This window comes from Cibotium barometz, chromosome 47 (genome assembly GCF_041138505.1).
Source record: "Cibotium barometz isolate CiBa-2024 chromosome 47, ASM4113850v1, whole genome shotgun sequence".
Taxonomy (NCBI): domain Eukaryota; kingdom Viridiplantae; phylum Streptophyta; class Polypodiopsida; order Cyatheales; family Cibotiaceae; genus Cibotium; species Cibotium barometz.
Genome location: NC_141092.1, coordinates 39905704 through 39920861, shown reverse-complemented (window position 1 = coordinate 39920861; position 15158 = coordinate 39905704). Strand labels below are relative to the sequence as shown.

Below are 15158 nucleotides of genomic sequence, written 5' to 3'. Positions count from 1 at the left end.
AGCTTCCGGCCCCGGAAGGTGACGCTTTTTCTCTGGCTTACAGCGCATAGAGGACTGGCTGTGGGGGCTTGGCTAGCTTTTGGCAGACACCCAGCGTCCTGTCCTCGGTGCGGCCATGCACAGGAGTCGCAGCGGCACTGCTTATGGGATTGCCCACAGGCACAGCAGGTCTGGCAGCGCGCTCTCAGGATGGTTTTTGCAGGCTCGCCAGGTGAGATGATGGTGACGTGGGGTACGGTGGCTTGGGTCACGGACAGCGGCCCGTCCCTTGGATACGAGGACGTCCCTGGCAGTGTGACCATCCAGGTCTCTGACAGGGCGATGGCGGTGGTTCCGACGCCAGACTTCTCTTCGGCAGTCTCCCAGGAGGGGGACGGGCACAGATGGGAGATGATCAGCAGCATGACGGCTTGGCACATATGGAGAGCCCGATGCAGGGAGGCCATAGACCGCCAGGCGATTCCACTGGCGGAGGTCACACAGGCTCTCTGGGTGGACATCATTCACACCTTGAGAGGACACTGGGGGAAACTTCAGGGCGACTCGGATCGCATGAGAGATCGCCGCAAGGCGTTCCTCCGCACTTGGCAGCCTGGCCCTTTCCTCACCGCGAGGGGCGAGGATGTCACTTGGCACTACAGGCCTCCAGTTTGGCTCTTCTCACCTCCCGCATGTACTACTAGGTAGCCCCCCCCCCCCAGAGAGCGGCCAGCCACGGGGGTGGAGCTTCGGTGTTCACTGTATATATTATCCCTCCTTGTGAGGTGAGCTTTGTAGCCTTATGGCGTCTTCTCATTAACTAATAGAAGGATCGGTTTTTCCAAAAAAAAAAAAAAAGAGGGGGAGAGAATGTAACTATTTGGCTCTCCTAGCTCTATTTCACATGATGAAATCCATGCCTGGACACCAGACAGGTGAAAGAAGACATGGAGAAAGGGTCCATAAGGCTTGATTAAGAAAAAGTACCATTCTTGGTCAAAAAGCAAGAAAAAGCAAAAAGTCAAACAGGGTTGACTGCGAGCCAAGGGCACCATTGGAAAGAGGAGACTGAGCTTGACCAAAAAGCTAAAAGGTGCGTTCTCAAAAAGCAGCTCTAAGGCCAAAAAGCAAGGCCTTAAAGCCAGAAAAACAAAGCACCAAAAGTTGAGTAATATTTTATTAATAGAAGTAAAAAGAGCAAAAGCAATGGCAAAAAGCATAAGAAGGCAAAGCAAAAGCATGAAGGCTTTTTGGCAAAAAGCAGGGTCTCTTACAAGTATAAAAAGGATTGGACTTCTCTTGTAGTACCATGAACAAGATCATTGAAGATTGAAGGAGATCGTGGAGTGTGTGTGGGCATCATTATGATCATGGAGAGCTTCTTCTTCACCATCAACACCTTCTCCAACTTGCTTTTCAGATGTACGGTCAGCCCTCGACTTGTATGGGCATATGCATGGACAATATGGACGCATGTACGGAGCTGTACGGACATGCACGGACATAAATTTCAGAAACCCTAAAACTGCTTCAAAAAACCTAAAAACTACTTTTTGGAGGTTTTTATCGCCCAAAAAATATTAAAACAGGTTTTATATCTGTTTTCTTGCGAGAAAGAGCGTTTCCATGGTTTTCTTCATGGACAAGGCTATAGGAGTTGTGGAGATTACTCATGGGATGAGCGAGTGTTTCTTGGACTTGGACATAGAGCTTGGACATGGAACATAGAGCTTAGGCATGAAGCTTGGACATAAACATGAAGCTTGGACATGGAACATAAAGCTTAGGCATGAAGCTTGGACATAAACATGAAGCTTGGACATGAACATGGAACTTGGACATAGAGCTTGGACATGGAACATGAAGCTTGGACATAAATTTGGAACTTGGGCATATACTTGGACATGAACATAGAGCTTAGGCATGAAGCTTGGACATAAACATGAAGCTTGGACATGGAACATAAAGCTTAGGCATGAAGCTTGGACATAAACATGAAGCTTGGACATGAACATGGAACTTGGACATAGAGCTTGGACATGGAACATGAAGCTTGGACATAAACATGGAACTTGGGCATATAGCTTGGACATGAACATGGAACTTGGACTTGGATTTGGATCTGAGCTTGGATTTTGGACTTGGACTTGGATTTGGATTCATTGGATTTGGTACTACCCGGTGAAAGATACTTGTGGTTCATCCCCGTGGTGTGCTCGGCATCAAAGATCTCGTGCCTCGACATTGACATCGACATCGACTTGGATATCCTACATCGGCATATCTGTGTCTTGTATTCGTTGATTGTATTGATCCTGGCCAGTGTGCCCGTGGATTGTTCCTAAAAAAATTCCTGAAAGGGGGTGGGGCTTGTTCCCCGCTTAGCGTGGTGTATTGTGCAAGATCCCTATTCCCTTCTCTCTCCCCTCTCTCTCTATATATCTTTTATCTCTTGGACATGTGGTTGAGTCTGTCACAGCATGCCCCGCTGGGCTTACAGAGCCGCTCTACAGTCTTTATTGGCTCCCTTCACAGCAGAGGAGCTGGCGGAGGCATTGACGGCTCTCCCTAGGGCAAATGCCCAAGGGCGGACACGATTCCAGTTTCTTCTTTCTTCGCCACTGGGATCTCATGGTGGGAGGTGGCCTTCAAGCAACCTTCAATGAGATTATGATCACAACTGCCATGCCAGAGAGGCTTTCAAATGTTTGATACACTTGATTTCTGAGGAGGGTGGTGACAGATTGGAGATCCAACGGTGGAGATCCATCACCCTTCTTGGGACTGCCTACAAGACCTTGGTCAAGGCCATGCTGGGGGAAAGGCACCATGCCCACCCTTATAGTGTGTACAAGCCCATAAGTTATAGTACATAGTACACTTAGTACTTTTAATGTACTAAGTGCACTATGTGTACTAGTGCAATATACATGTGTGATAGGGGAGTCACACACTCACACTTGGTGAGTTGACTTATCTCCACAACTCTCTCTCTCTCTCTCTCTCTCCCTTGTTCTCTCTGTGTATGTCTCCCACATGAATCTCTAACCCTAATTATCTCTCCCATTCAACTGGTATCAGAGCCAGCCTGCATCTCTCTACATGTGCAGTTTACTTCTTCCAACATGATGGTGGAACCAGGCGCCTACAGCAGTGTGTGTGTTCGTTGAGATATCAGGTCGACTAGGGGTTGACAATCAGAGCTACGCGTAGCAAACCACAAGGCAGCAGGCGCAGGCAGGTGGGCGGAAAGAGAAGGTGGCGGGCATTGAATCACACGCAGGCGTGTAATCGCTGGGCGAGCACGTGGCAAACAGGAGTCGGGCGCCGTGTTGGAGCTTTCGCGTCACACACAGGCGTGTAATCGCTGGGCGAGCACGTGGCAAACAGGAGTCGGGCGCCGTGCTGGAGCTTTCGCACACAACTGGAAACTCGTCACCGGCGATAGCGAAACTCGTCACCGGCGCTCAGCCCATCGCGCATAGTGCTGGCCAAGGTGTAACAAAGGGCCTCCGTCTACTGTGCGGTTTCATCCACGCCTGCATCCAGCCCAAGCCCGACTAGCGATTCAAGAAAGTCTTCTACGCCTGCACCTGCCCAACTACAAAGGTTTGCTGCAAGAGCCACAGGAAGCAACACAAATACAGCTTCAGCACGAGTCTGTGCAGCAGCATCAGCAAACCCCCCTTTTCTTGCAACAAAAAAAAAATCAGAAAATTACCTGAGATATTTGCTTCAATTTTTTTGGAATTTGCATGTCCAATTTGCAATTGAGCAAGTACAATCATCAATTGAGCAGGTCAGGTGCCGAATTGCTCAATTTTTGAGCAAAATTGGCAAAATTGGGTGACATTGGTCACAATCAGGATCAATTTGCAAGAAATTGGATGTCGAAATTTGGGGCTTTTGATGTAATTGTGCAATTAAGCAGTCATACATGCTGTATGATGTGAGAAATCGCACATTCGGGCAAAATTGCAGCAAATTGCAGTGCAAATCAAGGGGCTTTTGTGCCGATTGGATTGATTTGCATGCAGGCACTCGCATTTGATGCTTTGGGCAACGTGTTGATGCCTGTCAAGCACTCAATGTGCCTGTAAATCAAAGGGCTTTTATGTACTAGATGTATATGTGGCCAGGGGGAAGCACTGTGAAGACTCTGGATGCCTTCATGTGCGTCAATGTACCATGTATGATCAGCAATCGATCTTAAATCAAGGGGCTTTTCAGGATCGTATGCTTGTTGAGCTTGGCAAAGCAGCAGGCAAGACTTTTATGCCTTGAATCCTCAGAAATCAGCTTGCAGTCAAGGGGCTTTTGCCCAATTTCTGTTCGGGACTGTTGTATGCAGTGTTCGAGACTGTAAAAATCTGATTTTCACTCATTTGGACAGCCAAGAGAGCATTTATTGCTACTGTACCTGCTGGTACAGATTTGGTACAGCTTTGTACAAGTTTTGGCATGGCTGCACATTGATTTGAGTGACCAAAAGGCTCAATTTCAGCTGTTGTACTTGCCGGTACAGGTTTGGTACATCACAGGTGAGCACTTAGTACTGCTGTACAGTACTTTGGAAAGGGAACAGAGCACATTTAAGGTGCTGTCCTAAATCTGCAGCAACCAGATTTTGGTGATTTCATCACATACAGTGGGAGAAAAGTTGCATTCTTGCTTCCGCAGTGGGAGATAAAGCTTGGGAGAACAACTGTGAGCACTTTGTGTGCTTTTGGTGCAGTGTTTGCACATTTTGCAGGGAGTCAGGCATTGACAGGTTGCATATTGCTATGGCAACCACAGGTGAGAGCTCTTCATTGCTTCACATCAAGAAGCTTGAAGGCTCACATAACTATGATATTTGGCAAACCCAGTGCTACAATGTGTTGCTCCAAAAGAAGCAGCACAAGCCTATCAAAGAAAGGGGTGTAAAGCCCGCTTCTCTTACTACTGAAGAGTGGGAAGATATGGATGAGTTGGCAAGATCTACTATCATGTTGTCTGTGTCAGACTCTTTACTTTTCAGCATTCGTGAAGAGAAGACAGCTTGGGGAATGTGGCAAAGATTGCAGGACTAGTATGCCCAGCAAAGTGCCTCAAGCAAAGTGTATTGGTTGAAGAAACTCATAGGTCTTCAGATGAAGGAAGGGGCATCTATGGCAGCCCATCTAAATGAGTTTAATGGTATTGTCAACCAAGTTATAAATCAAAAGTTGGCAATGGACGATGAGTTCAAAGCCACTTTTCTGTTATGCACTTTGCCAGAGAGTTGGGACACATTCAGGACAGCCACTAGCAATTCGAATGCTATGCTGTCATATGCAGATGTGGAAGGTGCTCTTCTTCAAGAAGAGATGAACAGGAAAAACAACTCTGTTGGAAAGTCCAATGCAATGAATGCACGTGGGAGATCCGAGCAAAGGGGAAAAAGCCAAGAACGGGGAAGGAGCAAGTCTCGCTCCAAAAAGGACTTGGAATGTCATTATTGTGGCAAAAAGGGACACATCAAAAAGCAATGCTACAAATGGAAAAATGATCAAAAGGAAAAGGGAAAAGGCAAAGACAAAGACAAAGATGAAGCCAAAGATGTAAAGCCAAAGGGCAAAAGTGGAGTCAAGATTGAAGAAATCAATGTGTCACATGCAGGTGACAGTGAGGATGAGGTCCTATTCACGTCTTCACTTGATGCCCATTCACTTCTTACAGGAGATGGTCATGGTATGCGCTCATGGATCATTGATTCAGGTGCCTCCTTTCATGTCACAGGTTGCAGAGACTTGTTTGTCAGGTATACTACTGGCAATGAAGGAGTAGTTTATTTGGGTGATAACCATGCATGCAAGATTCTTGGCAGAGGTGATGTGAGGCTTGTTTTTTCAGATGGCTCACAGCTTATGCTCCATGATGTCAGGCATGTGCCTGAGATCAAGAAGAACCTGCTTTCTACTGGACAGCTTGATGATGCTGATTATGTTACCACATTTGGTCGTGGAAAGTGGAAGATTAGTAAGGGCTCACTGGTTGTTGCCAGAGGCTCTAAGGTGGACACTCTTTACTTCATGCATGCAGGTGTTTGTCACCATGCTAATGTAAATGCAACCGAGTTGCCGGAAATCTCTATGTGGCATAGCCGGTTGGGACACATGAGTGTCAAGGGAATGGAGCAATTGTCTCGTTTGGGTTACTTGCCTTCTCTAAAGTTTTCAAGTTTTCAGTTTTATGAGCATTGTATATATGGCAGGCAACTCCAGTGCATCCACAAGAAAGCTCTTGGACAGAAAGATGCTCAGTTAGAGCTTGTGCATACAGATGTATGTGAGATGCCTCAGCTTTCTTTGGGAGGGGCAAAATATTTTGTGTCTTTTATTGATGATGCCACACGCAAGGTGTGGGTTTATCCTGTTCGTTTGAAGAGTGATACATTCTCAGTGTTTGAGAAGTTTGTTGCTCTTGTTGAGAATCAAACTGGCAAAACACTGAAGGCTTTGCGTTCCGACAATGGTGGAGAGTATATGTCCAAACAGTTTCAGGACTTTTGTGATGCTAAAGGCATCAAGAGGGAGCTCTCTACTCCTTATGATCCTCCACAAAACGGGACAGCAGAGAGGATGAACAGGACCATTCAGGAGAAGGTCCGTTCTATGTTGTCACATGCTGCATTACCTCATGGTTTTTGGGCTGAAGCTGTTATGACAACCGTTCATCTTATAAACAGGTCACCTAACACGAGGCTTGGTGGGAAAGTGCCAGAAGAAGTATGGACAGGGAAGCCTCCGTCATACAAGCACTTGAGAGTGTTTGGTTGCGTTGCGTACGTGCACATACGCAGGGAAATGCGCACCAAACTTGATCTTAAGTCTCACAAATGCATATTCCTAGGATATGGTGACAGAGGTGAAATGGGGTATAGACTTTGGGATCCCGTGAATAGAAAGATTATACGCAGCAATGATGTCATTTTTGATGAAACATGCATGTATAAGGAGCCTGCAAGGCAACAGGAGCCTAGCAGAGTCATCTTTGATGATGATGGGCATCATGGACAACAACCAAGGGCTGTAAATCAGCCATTACAGCAGCAAAACCAGCCCTTAAATGGTGCTGAAAATGGTCCAAATGGACAGCCAGAGATGGCAGAAGATAGCAACCTGCAAATGATGGTCATTGGGTACGGAGGTCCACTAGACCCTCGAGAGCCCCTGACAGGTTTGTTCCAGGGGTTGACTACTTGATGCTCACTGACTGTGGGGAGCCCTCATGTTACAAGGAGGCTTTACAGAGGGCAGACAAGCTCTTTGGGAGCGTGCCATGAAGTCAGAGATGGATTCTCTGTACAAAAATGGAACATGGAAGTTGGTGCATTTGCCTGCAGGCAAGAAGGTTTTGCCATGCAAGTGGGTTTACAGGCTCAAAGTTGCACCTGATGCAAAACCAAGATACAAAGCCAGGTTAGTGGCTAAGGGCTTCAAGCAGGAATATGGTGTGGACTTTGATGAGATCTTCTCTCCAGTGGTCAAAATGACCACACTTAGAGCTGTGTTAGCTTTGATTGCACATGATGATCTGGACTTGATTCAGATGGATGTGAAGACTGCTTTTCTTCACGGTGATCTCCATGAGGAGATATATATGCAACAGCCAGAGGGTTATGCAGTGAGTGGAAAGGAGAAGCTTGTATGCAAGCTGAAAAAGAGTCTTTATGGGCTCAAACAGGCACCAAGGGAATGGTATCATAAATTTGATACATTCATGAAATCCCAGAAATTCAGGAGAAGTGACATAGATCACTGCTTATATACCAAGAAAGCTTTGGATGGCAGTCTATTGATCCTCATCTTGTATGTTGATGATATGTTGATTGCCGGGAAATCTCGTAAGGAGATGGATACCTTGAAGCAGAGGCTACATCAAACCTTTGATATGAAGGATTTAGGTGATGCAAATCACATTTTGGGTATGCGGATACTTCGGGACAGAAATCAGCATGTGTTGTATTTGTCTCAGAGGGAATACATTGGCAAAGTTTTGCAGAGGTTCAATATGGATGGGGGGAAGAAGACTAGTACTCCTTTGCCTCCATATTTGAAACTCAGTGCTATGGACAGCCCACAGTCAGATAGTGGCAGGGCTGATATAGCCAAGATTCCGTATGCTTCAGCTTGTGGCAGTCTCATGTATGCCATGGTTGCTACTAGGCCGGACATTGCATTTGCAGTGGGAGTGGTTTCTAGATACATGGCCAACCCTGGCAAGAAGCATTGGGAAGCAGTGAAAGGTGTCATGAGATACCTAAAGGGCACACAGGATATGTGCATTTGCTTTGGCAAACAGGATGCATTAGTGCATGGTTACACGGATTCAGATTATGCCGGTCATCCAGATAACCGGAAGTCTACTACCGGTTATGTGTTTACATTCATAGGAGGTGCTGTGTCATGGATATCCAGGATGCAGAAGTGCACAGCCTTATCTACTACAGAGGCCGAGTATATTGCAGCCACAGAGGCTTGCAAGGAGGCATTATGGCTATCTCGGTTAGTGGTTGATTTGGGTTATACAGGGGATATTCCATTGTTGCATTGTGACAGTCAGAGTGCCATCCAGTTGGCAAAGAACCCTGTCTTTCATGCAAAGACGAAGCATGTGGATGTGAAGTATCACTTCATCAGAGAGGTGATAGAGAACAAGCAAATTCAGCTTGTTAAGATTCATACGGATGACAACCCGGCTGATCTGTTGACAAAGAGTTTGCCTCCAGAGCGGTTTGCTCATTGCAGACACTTGATGGGCATTGGATGAGGCCAGTTTCAGCCTTGATATGGCCTTGTATATTATCATGTACATGCTGATTTTTTCTTTTCCTTCATTTAAGGGCTTTTTGCCTTTAAGTGGGAGGTTGTTGGGGTAAAGGCACCATGCCCACCCTTATAGTGTGTACAAGCCCATAAGTTATAGTACATAGTACACTTAGTACTTTTAATGTACCAAGTGCACTATGTGTACTAGTGCAATATACATGTGTGATAGGGGAGTCACACACTCACACTTGGTGAGTTGACTTATCCCCACAACTCTCTCTCTCTCTCTCTCTCCCTTGTTCTCTCTGTGTATGTCTCCCACATGAATCTCTAACCCTAATTATCTCTCCCATTCAGGCCATCAACTGAAGACTTCAGCCTTTCCTTCCTAACTTGATCCATGACACTCAGACAAGTTTTATTAAAGATCGGAGCATTCTCGACAACATCTTCACTTTTTGGGAGGCGACAGCTTCGGCTAGGCTGCAGCAACAAGACCTCATAGTGCTTCTCCTAGCCTTTGAGAAAGCTTATGATAGGGTTGATTGGAGCTTTCTGGAGGGCACGATGCACCGGATGGGGTTCTCAGTAGAGTGGATCCATGGTGTTTCGGGACTTTACTAGACTCTCGCAGTCAAGTTCTCATTTAGGGAGCTTGAGGCGACAGATTCCCCCTTTCTTGCTCAGTCCGAAAGGGATGTCCTCTTGCACCTTAGCTTTTTCTATTCGTCACTGAGGCCATGAGCAGTTTGCTCTCCGCTTAGGAGACGAGACTCCAGGGAATGCAGCTCCCCCTCCGTGCTCAAGAGGAGCTTTTGGAGAGTTTCTAGATAACACAGCAGCATACCTATCCGGAGATATTGGGAATCTCAAGAGATTCGTTGAGGCAATTGAGATCTTTGTCGCGCATCAAGAGCACAGATCAACTGGCACAAGTCGTGTGGTTTCTGGGTAGGCGTTGCACCCGCCCCGACCCAGCGGCCTGTTGAGGCTTTCCAGTGGATCCCGATGGTCGAGGGGCACTCCAGTCCGCTATCTAGGATGCCATGTGGGCATCGATATCTCTCCGAACGCGCAACTCGCCCCTCTTCTTCTGAGCATTCGGAAGAAGCTTTTGTACTACTGCAGCTCCGCGAGGCTATCTTTAACTGGTCAAGTGGTGGTGGTGAACCAAGTCCTTGCCACCATGTGGTACATTACTTCCTAGTGGGGCCTTCTCCAGAGCATGCATATGTCAGGTACAGCGGTTGATCGGCAACTTCTTGTGGGCCGGCCGTAATGGGAGGCCTGCCCGGGCCAAGGGGGCCTGGAGAGTGCTTATTCAGCCGCAGAAACGAAGACAACTGCTGTAGAGAGCAATACACAGATGCAAGAGAGAGAGAAGCTAGTGTAACTCTGCTATATACACCAAAGAAATCCTGGAATATACAATGAACAATGTGGGGGGGAAGGGGCAATTTTATATGGCCCCAGGTTGCTGGTTGGCCAGTAGAAAACAGGCTGACAGCAGCTCACGACCTGCTCCAACCGAGTCCGCCAGCAAATGGGCAGTCGGCCAGCATATCTTCAGTCGGCCAGGGCAGTAGATCAAGTCGGGTAGCAGTGTCCAGTCGGCCAGCATCTGATACAGCCGACAGGCACAAAACAACCTCCCACACCAAGCAAAAAATGGGAAAAATACATGGAAGTGAGGAAAAAATGGGGACACACCAAAATTGGGCGGGCACACCCACAACAGAGGCCCTGACATAGCGTACAGACAGGAGATGACTGCTAACATCCCCCCTCACCTCCTAGATGTGGAACCAACCCCATTGAGCTCGAGTGCCGCCGGAGCATAGCCTGAGGTAGAGACTTCGTGAAGAGAGGTCCGCCACATTGTCCTCCGTCGAACAATAAAGAAGCAAGATGTCACCAGCCAAGATCTTCTCACGAACAAAGTGATATTGTATCTCTATGCTTGGTCCGGGCATGGAAGACTGGGTTCCTGAGCAATAGCGATACACCTCTGGTTATCGCACTGGATGACCATGGGCTCCTTCTGTGGAAACCCAATCTCGCCAAGCAACCTCCGCAGCCACACAACCTCGCAAACAGCACCACAAGCAGCCCGGTACTCTGCCTCTGTTGATGACAAGGCAAGTTGGCTGCCTCTTGTTGCTCCATGAAACCGCTCCTAAGCCAAGGGAAAAACTATAGCCTGATGTGGATCTCCTCGTGTCTGGATCTCCTCCCCAATCTGAGTCACTCCAACCTTAGAGTCGAACTTGTCCCTTCATGTCACCTGCTGGCGTTGTAGAAGAGTCCAAGATCCTTCGTACCCTGCAGATACCGCAAGATCCGCAATCCTACGTCCCAATGAGACTTCAACGGCGTCTGCATGAATAAGCTCAACAGCCCCACAGGAAAGCTCAAGTCCAATATGGTGTTCAGCAACCAGATCAATGAACCAACCAGCTTCCAGTACAGAGAGGCATCAACTGGCTCACAAGGATCATTCACTGTAAGCTTCGTGTTCAGGTCCATCGGCGACGTGATAGGCTGCCGTGGGAGCTTGCTTAAGATCATACAAGGCCTTCCGCAACCTGTAAACCATCCCCTTTGATCCTGGAACCTCAAAGCCTGGAGGTTGCTCAACATACACCTCCTCCTGCAGGTCACCATTAAGGAATGCAGATTTCACATCCATCTGATATACGGGCCACCGCTGAGAAGAAGCAAGGGTAAGAACGATGCGAATCGTGGTCATCCTCGCTGTCAGTGCAAAGGTATCCTCATAGTCGATGCCAGGTCGCTGAGCATAACCCTTAGCCACAAGTCTGGCTTTGTGTTTGTCCGGAATATACAATGAACAATGTGGGGGGGCAAGGAGCCATTTTATATGGCCCCAGGCTGCTGGTCAGCCAGCACAAAACAGGCCGACAGCCGCCCACGACCTGCTCCAGCCCAGTCGGCCAGCAGATCTTCAGTTGGCCAGGGCAGCAGATCAAGTCGGGTAGCAGCGTCCAATCGGCCAGCATCTGATACAGCCGACAGGCACAAAATAGCCTCCCACACCAAGCAAAAAATGGAAAAAATACATGGAAGTATTCAAGGCCTTCGGAAACCTCTAACCAACCCCCTCTGAATCCGGAACCACAAAGCCTGGAGACAGTGATTGGGCAGGTTGCTATGACACGCGAGTGTCAACCAGTGGTAACTGTTTTCTTCTTGGTGACTCAAAACTTCCTCTGCATCATAAATTCTGTCCTGAACCAGTTTTGGTCTTCAAACTGGTGATGTGGTATCCTTGAACTCAGGAAGCTTTCTTTGAGTACCTATCTATGCTCTATATATGCCATATCTATGTTGTAATAAGAATACATAGAGCTATGCATGCTCTACGTATGCTCATTAGAGCATACATAGAGCATGATACAGATTTATGTATGCTCTAATGAGCATACATAGAGCTGTATAGGTAATGCTTTAAGCATGCTGTTAACCTGAGGGGACCTTTTTACCTAGTTTACCTCTTCCTCGTCAATTGGCTTGAGAGAGAGAGAGAGAGAGTACAGTACAATGAATCTACTGAGCCATGGAAAACTGAAAAGGAAATATGGTATATGATCTGTTTAATTCTCTCGAGTACACATCACTGAAGCTCTGTAGTTGTGTATGTATGTTTGCTAATAGAGTTTGTTTTTTGCAGCCTGGATATGAACGGCTTTGCTGCCTGCGTTGCATTCAACCGCGTGACCACAACTATGGAACCACATGTGTATGCCGTGTGCCCAACCACTTGAGAGAGGAGAAAGTTATAGAGTGCGTGCATTGTGGATGCAGGGCTGTGCCAGTGGAGATTGATACAGTGGTTCTATTTTGAGGGGGGTTCGGCTCAAGGATTTCACTTCTGTAAGGTTGAAAGACAGTGTTACTAGCTTGAGTTAGTTCAAAGGTTACTAATCGCAGCCATTGTGTCAATGCCAATACGACTTCTCTCTTGCTAAGCTTTGACCAATCTGCATGCATACAGAACAATTAAATCCCTCTCTGTGCAAAAAATGTGGTTTATATATAGTTGGTGCAACTTTAACTGTTGGTTAAAACTGACTGACTAACATTGACGGATCCTTTTTGTGGAAAAAATGTGGTTCATAGTTGGTGCAACTTGGACTGTTAGTTAAGACTTACGTGAAGATGATGATGTGCCCTTGATTATGTAAAGTGTGGACTATGTATAGGTGTATGAAGTCGGTATCAAGATTTGTAAACACGCTTGTGTTTTGATGCTGGTTTGAAAAGGTCCTTGTATCCTGTTTAATGATAGAACTGCACATAACATATGGATATGAGTGTTTATGGGCTTATCTACAAACTTTTGTTTACACAATAGGCTTCAATTTTTTATTATAGACATATTAGCTATGTTTTAATAGTTTCAAGATTCATTTTCTTTGTTGGTAGAAGATGGTCATTTAAGAAGGTTCTTAGTGATAACTCTAAGACACTTAGGATTTATATTAACAACTCTTGGTATACGTAGAGAAAGTTAACAACCTGCCACAAAAAGAGGTCGAACCATTTCAAGAGGATGCATTATAACTCAAGTCAGTTGCATTGATAAATTGTAAACCTGCATGTTGCCATTTTTGATATCGCTCCAATGCATTGGAGCACAAATTTTGAACCAATAGGAGATTAGAAGACACTATTGAAAGGTATTACTTCTTCCCCTTGTAAGACCAAGTTTAAACGTACTTTTTAGTGAAACTCTATGGATGTACACTTGAAAAGTACTAGGCATGCTGTAACTAAATCCCATTGGGATAGACTCATTTAATATCCGAATCAAAGGGGAAGTTTCAATGATCTGTTTGTGTGGATTCTTGACAAACTCGAATGTAGGAGATAGAATTCCTTGAGCCAGACAACAGTAGGATGCACAAATTTCCAATAGGACCGCATGGATCGATACTAGGAGAGGACATTGTCTATCCTACTTTCCAACTATAAGAGACAATAGCATTTCTATTCACAAGGAATTCATGAGGATGGAGTATGGAAAGGTTTGGGAAACCTTTATGTTATGTCTCATAATGTGCGGACATAATGTGGCTAGTGTTAGAGGTTGACCGGACTGTTCTTATATTAGTGTGAATTGGTCACGTGGCTATATAGCTGGGATTATGGCTCATTTGTGAGTAGTTGTAGCTAAGGAGCTTTACCTTGGGATTGGGGCATCCCAAGGGTCCTAGCTAGTGGTTAGCCCATTGGTGGGCAGTAACATGGCTAGGGTGTGTGGTATGGGACATTCGTTTCCTGCGATTACAATGGTTTGTATATAGTGTTGTTGTAGAGCTATGGACGAGCTTCTCGGGCAATAATCAGTGAGAGTCGATCTTGGATGAACACAAGTATATTCTTGCTTTGGGCGTGTTTCATTTATTATGATAGCATGACCGATGTATGGTTAGTGCTTTGAGTATTGCTCTTGGTACTGGTTTGAGTGGTGTGGAAAAGACCATTTTGGCATGCATTGGAATGTATAATAAAAGAGAGCTTTAATTGAAGCAAAGGCTTTGATAGACTTGAGAGAGAGTGTGTGGTTTAGATGATTTGATGTTCATGCTTCAAAATTATGGGTAATGAAAAAACCCATTAAGGTAAGAGATTAAGGTTATTATTTATATCTTCGTGTATACTACACATTGCTGCAAAAGTAAGCTATTCATTGGATGAAAAGGACATTAAGTGTGAAACCATTGATTGAGCCATCAGAATTTTCTTCTTATATATTTTCAAGACGTAAATCCAATAAATTCATTAAATTTCACTTATTAAAACCAAATAATTTTTTTTTGCATGTAAAAAATATATGTGGGATGGTTTTACACATGTGAAAGTGCGAAAATGACATTTGATTTGAGTCATGAGAAGCACATGGTGATTTGATACACTTTGGGATTTTCTTATGCTTAGTGGAGTGGAAAAACTCTAGCAAAATTTTCCCGAAAGCCTATGCACGAAATTTTTGAAAATTATTTAAACTTTGATTCGGGGCTTAAAGATGTTGTGTAAACATAAACCAATGCTAATTTTGTGTCATTTATTGATAAAAAACTACTCATTCTGACCAATCTCGTCTCATGAACCATTGCAGGTAGTGGGAGTAGCGGGACATGACACTAGTGGTCCTAGCTACGGTGGATGTGGGGCATGCTACTTATCCACAACCACATATGGTCTATTGATCCCAACTTCCAAGTTACTCAAAGTTAGCAACAATGATGGATCACGTGATAAGCTCGGCCACATTGAGTACTTTTATTACGTATATCCTCCTTTGACTTTGGAGTTGTTTTCTGGGGAGAAGAAAGAACGACATCCAGATTTTGTGAGAGCTTG

The 15158-nt window shown here is 45.6% G+C and overlaps 1 pseudogene across 1 annotated transcript in view; it reads left to right on the top strand.

Annotated features, from left to right (window-relative positions):
- LOC147611670 (protein BUD31 homolog 1-like) overlaps nt 1-13118 on the top strand; it is a 33760-nt pseudogene extending 20642 nt beyond the window's left edge. Inside the window, exon 3 of the transcript XR_015263778.1 lies at nt 12463-13118. The product of XR_015263778.1 is annotated as a protein BUD31 homolog 1-like (transcript). The remainder of the gene's footprint in view (nt 1-12462) is intronic.
- Nucleotides 13119-15158: the final 2040 nt, after the last annotated feature.